The sequence below is a fragment of the Rana temporaria genome, chromosome 6, assembly GCF_905171775.1.
Source record: "Rana temporaria chromosome 6, aRanTem1.1, whole genome shotgun sequence".
NCBI classification, from domain to species: Eukaryota; Metazoa; Chordata; class Amphibia; order Anura; family Ranidae; genus Rana; species Rana temporaria.
In genome coordinates this window covers 220,225,002-220,234,681 of record NC_053494.1, presented here as the reverse complement: position 1 = coordinate 220,234,681, position 9,680 = coordinate 220,225,002, and the positions used below count along the sequence as shown (strand labels likewise).

Here is a 9,680-nt window from a genome sequence, read left to right as displayed (position 1 = left end):
TTCTACAGTACCATGGCAAGTTCAATTGCATAGGAAGGTATGATGAGCCTTCAGCGAACAGCCCCACTAATTAACGGCAAAGCTTTGCATAATGAGGGGGGGGGGGGGGGGTCGGGGGTGAAGCGTCCGGACGGGGGGGGGGGGGGGCGAGCACAAAGGCGTTCTCCTAGTCTCCAGTTCCCAAGCTGGCCGTTTTCTTTTCTTCCTGTTGAGTGTCCGTTTTGTCCATGTAAGGAAGCCAGGAGCTGGAGGACGCTCGGGGGAATGTGGTGGCGATGATAGGATGACCGGGTTGGGTTTTAGGGAGAGCCTGCTCCAAAGAGCTTACAATCTAATCTGAGCGTTTGACATAAAAAAAAAAACAGAACAGCTGGAAATGTAAGGCATATATGTTTTAATGATTTTTCTTCCACCTTGCATGCACTGTAATATTTCAAAGCAAACTGTCCAGGGTGGGGCCCTACTTGTGGGTGGTGCACCCCGCCGTGACCTGTCCAGGGTGGGGCCCTACTTGCGGGTGGTGCACCCCGCCGTGACCTGTCCAGGGTGGGGCCCTACTTGTGGGTGGTGCACCCCGCCGTGACCTGTCCAGGGTGGGGCCCTACTTGTGGGTGGTGCACCCTGCGGTGACCTGTCCAGGGTGGGGCCCTACTTGTGGGTGGTGCACCCCGCCGTGACCTGTCCAGGGTGGGGCCCTACTTGTGGGTGGTGCACCCCGCCGTGACCTGTCCAGGGTGGGGCCCTACTTGCGGGTGGTGCACCCCGCCGTGACCTGTCCAGGGTGGGGCCCTACTTGTGGGTGGTGCACCCCGCCGTGACCTGTCCAGGGTGGGGCCCTACTTGTGGGTGGTGCACCCTGCGGTGACCTGTCCAGGGTGGGGCCCTACTTGTGGGTGGTGCACCCCGCCGTGACCTGTCCAGGGTGGGGCCCTACTTGTGGGTGGTGCACCCCGCCGTGACCTGTCCAGGGTGGGGCCCTACTTGTGGGTGGTGCACCCCGCCGTGACCTGTCCAGGGTGGGGCCCTACTTGTGGGTGGTGCACCCCGCCGTGACCTGTCCAGGGTGGGGCCCTGCTTGTGGGTGGTGCACCCCGCCGTGACCCGTCCTTGGTTGGCAGCCCTCTAACAAAAAAAGGTTTTCCACTCTACAGGCGGCGACCACACTAATGCAGAGGAGAAGCAAGAAACTAGCCATGACAGACAATGCAGTTTAATAAAGCCCCCCCATTACTCCTGACACCCGCTGCAGCACACAATGAGCAAACCCCCCCCCCCCCTGAATAACGGGAATGCGAATGGGAGGATCACAGGGCATGACCTCCTGTCCAGGTAGTTTGAGACGGAGGATGAGGAGGTAGAACTACTGTCAGGTCCCGATGGTGAGATACCAACTCACTTCCTGTTTCGTTGCCAGGAAATCACCCAGATGGAGAGGGCACCTGGCAGAGGTTCTAACGCAGGGGCGGGCAACCTCGGACCTCCAGCTGTGGTGAAACTACAAGTCCCATAAGACATTGCAAGACCCTGACGATCACAATCATGACTCCCAGAGGCATGATGGGATTTGTAGTTTCACCATAGCTGGGGTGCCAAGGTTGCCTACCCCTGTTCTAGCCCATGGGCGCTCAACCTCTGGCCCTCCAGCTGTTGTGAAACTACAAGTCCCATGAGACATTGCAAGACCCTAACGATCACAATCATGACTCCCAGAGGCATGATGGGATTTGTAGTTTCACCCAGGGCTGTCTTAAGGAGAGGGCACTGCCCAGGGGCCCCAGCTGCATTAAGGGCCCCTGCCCTTTCCCCAGCAGCTGGTCCTTGAGCCCGGGCCGCCCCTCTACATCCCAGTTTTCCCCCAGCACTCTGACCCCTCTACACCCCAGATACCCCCCGACTCCTACCTACTTGATGTCTGTTTACCTGCACTGTCTCCATTGTAGGGGCCCCAGAGCATTACTTTGCCCAGGGGCCCATGATGCTTTTAAGACGGCCCTGGTTTCACCACAGCTGGAGTGCCGAAGTAAGTTGCCTACCCCTGTAATCTAACCCCATGGATACTCACCCTCTGTCCCTCCAGCTGTTGTGAAACTACAAGTCCCATAAGACATTGCAAGACCATGACAATCAGGACTCGCAGAGTAATGCCAAGGTTGCCTTCCCCTGTTCTAACCCCATGGGTACTCAGCCTCTGGCCCTCCAGCTGTTGCAGGACTACCGGTCCCATCATGCCTCTGCCTTTGGGAGTCACGCTTGCAACGATCAGCCTTGCAATGCCTCATGGGACTTGTAGTCCTGCAGCAGTTGGAGGGCCGCACGGTTCAAACCCTTCAACGTTCCGTCCAGAACAAAGTTTTGTCTGCAGCTGTACTTTATTGGCCAGCACCGTCTATGACACCACAGGGACCGTTTACTGCCATGCGTTGGACCGCCAACACGCCTCAATGGGCCTAAAAATCGCACATGTGACGCAGCGTACAACACAGGAGAGCGCCGGGGGCCAATCAAAATAAACTGAAGCCCAACGAGCGCCATTTTATCTGCACACAGGGGAGATGGTGATGGATTGGTGACGGGTCATAGATGTGATATAAGGCACCCGGGACACGGATCAATACAGAAAACTGGGCAACATTCAAAATATTCCCCCCCCCCCCCCATCAACCGATCATTATCACCAAACATCCAATCACTGCAGGAGTTCATTTAGTCTTTTGGAATAAACATTTTCTGCCATGATACCGACCCCCAGAAATCCAACCTTCCCCATACACATGTATGCTGCCCCCCCCCCCCCCTCCACTTCCACATCTGTATACACAGTGCCATGAAAAAGTATTCATACCCCCTGAAATTCCCCACATTTTCTCATGTTACATCCAAAAACATAAATGTATTTTATTGGGATTTTATGTGAGAGAAACAAAGTCTCACAAATTGTGAAGTGGAAGGAAAATGATAAACGATACAAATAAATAAATATGTGAAAAGTGTGGGGGGGAGGGGCGTTTGTATGGCGCCCCCCGGAGTCAATACTTTGTAGAACCCCCTTTCTCTACAAGTCTTTTTGGGGGTGTCTCTACCAGCTCTGCACATCTAGAGAGGGACATTTCTCCTCCATTCTTCTTCTTTGTAAAATATCCCAAGCTCTGTCAGATTGGATGGAGAGCGTCTGTGATCAGCAATTTTCAGGTCTTGCCACAGATTCTCAATGGGATTTAGGTCTGGACTGTGACTGGGCCATTCTAACACATGAATAGGCTTTGATGTAAACCATTCCATTGTAGCTCTGGCTGTACTTTAGGGTCGTTGTCCTGCTGGAAGGTGAACCCCCCCCCCCCCCCGGTCTCAAGTCTTTTGCAGACTCTAACAGGTTTTCTTCTAAGATTGTCCTGTATTTGTCTCCATCCATCTTCCCATCAACTCTGACCAGCTTCCCTGTCCCTGCTGAAGAAAAGCATCCCCACCACATGATGCTGCCACCACCATGTTTCACAGTGGGGATGGTGTGTTCAGGGGGATGTGAAGTGTTAGTTTCCCCCACACATCGCGGAAAAGTTGAATTTTGGTGTCATGTGACCAGAGCACCTTCTTCCACATGTTTGCTGTGTCCCCTCCCCCACATGTTTGCTGTGTCCCCTCCCCCATATGTTTGCTGTGTCCCCTCCCCCACATGGCTTCTCACAAACTGCAAACAGGACTTCGTATGTCTTTCTTTCTCCAATGTCTTTCTTCTTGTCACTCTTCCATAAAGGGCAGATTTGTGGAGAGACCACTAATAGTTGTCCTGTGGACAGATTCTCCCCCCTGAGCTGTGCAGCTCCTCCAGAGCTACCATGGGCCTCTTGGCTGCTTCTCTGATGAATGCTCTCCTTGCCCGGCCTGGTCAGTTTAGGTGGACGGCCATGTCTTGGTAGGTTTGCAGTTGTGCCATACTCTTTCCATTTTCCGATGATGGATTGAACAGAAGCTCCGGGAGATCTTCAAAGCTTGGGAGATTTTTTTTATAACCTAACCCTGCTTTATACTTCTCCACAACTTTATCCCTGACCTGTCTGGTGTGTTCCTCGGCCTTCATGATGCTGTTTGTTCACTAAGGTTTTCTAACAAACCTCTGAGGGCTTCAAGGAACAGCTGTATTTATACTGAGATTACATGACACACAGGTGGACTCTATTTACTAATCAGGTGACTTCTGAAGGCGATTTGTTCCCCTAGATTTTAGTTATCAGAGTAAAGGGGGCCGAATACAAATGCCCCTCCCCTCCCCCACACTTTTCACAGATTTATTTGTATCATTTTCCTTCCACTTCACAATTATGTGACACTTTGTGTCTCTCTCTTGTGTTGCAGATCTGAAGGAGCCCCCGGGGTCTCTAAATGACATTTTCCCGGAGGCGGGGGGGGGGGGGGGGGGTCTCCGGGCCGGTTTGTGTTGCAGATCTGATGGCGGCGGTCTGGAAGAAGCCGGTGAAATCTCCCCGCCGCGCATCAAATGGAAACGCGAAGATGAAAAGTGAAGGTTCGGCGAGACTGGAAAATTTAATTTGAATTCCCAGCGATTTTCTGGACTCGGCGCATTAAAGTGAATTTGTCGGAGTCAGACGTCGTTTGTATTCCGCGCGGCGTGCTCCGATGTCTGCGGTTACGGCCGTTACCTTCCGACAGCCCCGGCAGATTACAACGCTTCCTGCGCTCCATAATTCTGGTTACCGGAGCCGAGGACCGCAGCGAGATAAAAGGGCGTGGGTCATCTTCCGAAGAACTACAAGTCTCAGCAGGCTCTTCCTATCTATAGGGTATGGCCCCCGTCCATGTGTCAGGGTCATTGAGGCAGAGAAAGGGGTGGGGGGGCACTGCAGGGTTTCCGAAAGGTTGGCACCCCCAGAATCTCTGATCCACAGAAGGCAACTGCCAATATCTGGTGGGGTTGGGCAGCCGTTCTAGGCTATAGACATGTTACTGTTAAGACAACTGAGAACCTTAATCTACATCTCAGTGCCAGTCCTGAGCAGTGCTAGGGATGCCAATATCTATTTCTGCGCCCGTTCTAGAAATACTGACTTGCATCTCAGTGCCAGTCCTGGGCAGTGTCAGGGATATCAACTTACATCCTATCCAATCAGCACAAATCCAAAGCAGTGCTAAGGATGCCAACTTACATCTCAGTGCCAGTCCAAAGCAGTGCTAAAAAATGCCAAGGTTTATTTCTGTGCCAGTTCTAAACAGTGCAAGAGATACTTACTTACATCTCAGTGCCAGTCCAAAGCAGTGCTATGGATGCTAACTTACATATCAGTGCCAGTCCTGAGCAGTGCTAAAAAATGCCAAGGTTTATTTCTGTGCCAGTTCTAAACAGTGCTAGGGATACGGGCTTACATCTCAGTGCCAGTCCCAAGCAGTGCTAAGGATGCCAAAGTCTATTTCTGTGCCAGTTCTAAGCATTGCTAGGGATACTGGCTTACATCTCAGTGCCAGTCCTGAGCAGTGCTGGGGATGCCAGCTTACATCCTATCCAATCAGCAAGTTCAAAACAGTTCCAAGGATGCCAACTTGAATCTCAGTGCCAGTCCAATGCAGTGCTAAGGATGCCCAAGTTTGTTTCTGTGCTACTTCTAAGCAATGCTAGGGATACTGACTTTACATCTCAGTGCCATTCCTAAACAGTGCTGGTGATGCAGACTTGTCTCAATGCCAGTCATGAACAATGTTAGAAATGCCAACTTGCATCCTATCCAATCAGCACAAGTCCTGAGCAGTGTTAGGGATGCCAACTTACATCTCGGTGCCAGTCCAAAGCAGTGCTAGGGATGCCAATTTACATCTCAGTGCCAGGTCAAAGCAGTGCTGGTGATGCCAACTTACATCTCAGTGCCAGTCCAAAGCAGTGCTGGTGATGCCAACTTACATCTCAGTGCCAGTCCAAAGCAGTGCTGGTGATGCCAACTTACATCTCAGTGCCAGTCCAAAGCAGTGCTAGGGATGCCAACTTACATCTCAGTGCCAGTCCAAAGCAGTGCTAGGGATGCCAACTTACATCTTAGTGCCTGTCCAAAGCAATGCTGGGGATGCCAACTTACATCTCAGTGCCAGTCCAAAGCAGTGCTGGGGATGCCAACTCACATCTTAGTGCCAGTCCAAAGCAGTGCTGGGGATGCCAACTTACATCTTAGTGCCTGTTCAAAGCAATGCTGGGGATGCCAACTTACATCTCAGTGCCAGTCCAAAGCAGTGCTGAGGAAGTCAACTTACATCTCAGTGCCAGTCCAAAGCAGTACTGGGGAAGTCAACTTACATCTTAGTGCCTGTCCAAAGCAGTGCTGGGGATGCCAACTTACATCTTAGTGCCTGTCCAAAGCAATGCTGGGGATGCCAACTTACATCTCAGTGCCAGTCCAAAGCAGTGCTGGGGATGCTGGCTTTCATCTCAGTGCCAGTCCTGAGCAGTGCTAAGAATGCCAACTTGCATCTCAGTGCCAGTCCCAAGCAGTGTTAAGGGTGTATCTTTTATATGTTAATACTGAATTGAGCTCTTCGTAATGATAGTGATTATGGATGAGGATCGAGATTATGGATGAGGATCGTGATTATGGATGAGGATCGGGATTATGGATGAGGATCGTGGTTATGGATGATAGGGATTATGGATGATGATAGTGATTATGGATGATGATCGGGATCATGGATGAGGATCAGGATCATGGATGAGGATCGTGATTATGGATGATGATCGTGATTATGGATGAGGATCGTGATTATGGATGATGATCGGGATTATGGATGATGATCGGGATTATGGATGATGATCGTGATTATGGATGATGATCGGCATTATGGATGATGATAGTGATTTTGATTGGGAGGGAAGCACTGTAGGAATGATCTCTGTGAATAGTTATATCCAATCCATTATGTATCGGTCACAGACACCCATCCACGTTCATGCATGTTTTCACGCAACCCCATGCTGGAGAAAAGAAGAACCCCTAAACATCCCATCCAGCCGCTCTACATTTCCCCTGATAATGAGGAGGCCGGGGATACCCAAAGAAAGACATAATGGTCACCTAATCAGATGTTGCCCACCTGATGGGAAGCAACTTTAATAAACACATTCTTATCTGTACAGAGAAGTCTGGGGGCACCCCGTTTTTTCCCTGCCCCCCAATGAAGAGACAACCCTACCACTTCCTCCCTGCCCCCACAAAAGGGGCAACCCTACCACCGACCTCAATGACACCAGTGTTGAGCGTTGGCCAAAATTCAACCTCTGACAGACACATTCTAGTGATAATGGGGGAGCTGCCTCATTATTGCGGGCATACGCTGTGCGCTATTATCTGGCCACACACTGCTGCATGCTGCAGGTTGAAAACTGTGTACAGGAAAGAAGGAGATCCTATTCCAGAGCCAACTACACTTCTCCTGCTCAAAGACTGATTGGGGTAAACTGTTTTGATATCAAACACCTTCATATGGTCCTACAGCCCTATATAATCCTAAATCCCCCCACCCCCCTCCCCCCATGTCCGACCTTAAATAAGAAATAAAGGAGGCACTGAATGGATTTAAACTGCAATCGCTTAAAATAAGGCGCAGAACGTTTGTCTAAAAACCATCGCTGGGCAATCTTCTCTCTCAAAGATCTCCAAATGTCCACCAAGCTTGGTGGTTGTCACAGTTCTTCAAGAGCTGGAGGAGCCCCATGGTTGGTGTTTCTCCAAGAGCTAGAAGACCACCATGGTTGGTGGTTCTCCAAGAGCTGGAGGACCACCATGGTTGGTGTTTCTCGTGGTTCTTCAAGAGTTGGAGGACCACCATGGTTGGTAGTTCTCATAGTTCTTCAAGAGCAGAAGGACCACCATGGTTGGTGTTTCTCCAAGGGCTAGAGGACCACCATGGTTGGTAGTTCTCATAGTTCTTCAAGAGCTGGAGGACCACCATGGTTGGTAGTTCTCATAGTTCTTCAAGAGCTGGAGGACCACCATGGTTGGTGGTTCTCCAAGAGCTGGAGGACCACCATGGTTGGTGGTTCTCCAAGAGCTGGAGGACCACCATGGTTGGTGTTTCTCGTGGTTCTTCAAGAGCTGGAGGACCACCATGGTTGGTAGTTCTCAAAGTTCTTCAAGAGCTGGAGGACCACCATGGTTGGTGTTTCTCCAAAAGCTAGAGGACCGCCATGGTTGGTGGTTCTCCAAGAGCCGATGGACCACCATGGTTGGTGTTTCTTGTGGTTCTTCAAGCGCTGAAAGACCAATATGGTTGGTAGTTCTCAGTTCTTCAACAGCTGATGGACCACCATGGTTGGTAGTTCTCATAGTTCTTCAAGAGCTGGAGGACCACCATGGTTGGTGTTTCTCCAAGAGCTGGAGAACCCCCATGGTTGGTGTTTATCCAAGAGCTGGAGAACCACCATGGTTGGTAGTTCTCATGGTTTTTCAAGAGCTGGAGGACCACCAAGCTTGATGGAACTTGAGGTTCTTCAAGAGATGGAGGATTGCCTGACCGCCATCAAAAACCAGGACCCACCTGCAGCAAAATGAAAAACACGTAATTTGCTTAGCTGCAGATATTTTTTTTTCTAATTTCCAAAAACCATTTCTAAACATCTAAAGTCCACAAATTCTGCATTCACATCAGACAAAACTCTACACAATCTAACACCACCTCTCTCAACTACACAATGAATGAAAAAAAAAAAAACCCCCACCCCGTCCTTAAAGAACTGGAAAATCAGCTGTTTTTTTTGGAATCCAATCCCAAAACGACCGGCCGCGGATTTCATCCGTTGCTGTAGCGCAGGTTTTTCCGATCGCCATGAAGCCATAAACTCCTCCTTACCAAGATTTTTGGGTCAGACATACAGTGTGGAAGACAAGATGCTTGTGACATTCTTTGTCTTTGTTATTTTTTTTTTATATATATTTATAAAAAAAAAAAAAAAAAAATTATCTAAAAATAAAAAATAACAACATTCGTCATTCTAGTAAACATGGAAAAAAAAAATGAAAAAATCAGCTTGGACAAAACCAAGAGCAAAAAAAAAACGTCCAACGGTGAGCAAAAGTCTTTTGTACAATCAGAACGAGTTATTACATCAGAGCGTGCGCGACCGATCCCAAGGCTCTTCATCGCTGCTTCTTGAAACCGTTGGCCGGCACGCCACGGACAACACCTGCTCCCGAGGGGGGGGGGGGCGGGGCTCCTGACCGTTCCATGTGAGCACTCAACGTGCCGGTGCGTCCTTCAGTTTTTAATTTTTTTTTTTCATAAAACCCTGATATTAAAAAAAACAAAGTTACGTTAGCAATTGACAGTTGTCGAAGGCCAGTGCCGACGAGGAACATAACTTGAATGTAAAAAATTCCCAGGTCAGAATTACAACCAACCGAGCCCCGCGGGGGCGGGCCGAAGATCGTCTTTTTTTTGTCATGCCGGGAGCAGGAGGCCGTGTTAATGGAGCTAGTACTTAACCCTAATATTAAAAAATCCCGAGACGACGGTGTTAGAGGCTGTATTGGAAGAGTCTCTACGTGTTAATCCGTTACCCTCCCTATTCCGATCGACATGCACAACACATGTCTCTTTTAAAAAAGTTTTTTTTTTCGTGTGTGTTTTTGTTTTTACGCCCTCCTCGTTTTTATTTTATTTTTTTCTTTGATCAGTAGAACGATGGGGGTTGT

At 49.7% G+C, this 9,680-nt stretch overlaps 1 long non-coding RNA gene across 1 annotated transcript; it reads right to left on the bottom strand.

The window, feature by feature from the left end:
• Positions 1–351: 351 nt before the first annotated feature.
• LOC120944279 lies at positions 352–1,552 on the bottom strand. Its single transcript, XR_005750380.1, has 2 exons — positions 1,102–1,552; positions 352–1,054 (listed from the first exon to the last, which is right to left on the bottom strand). It is a non-coding gene; the product is annotated as an uncharacterized LOC120944279 (long non-coding RNA).
• Positions 1,553–9,680: the final 8,128 nt, after the last annotated feature.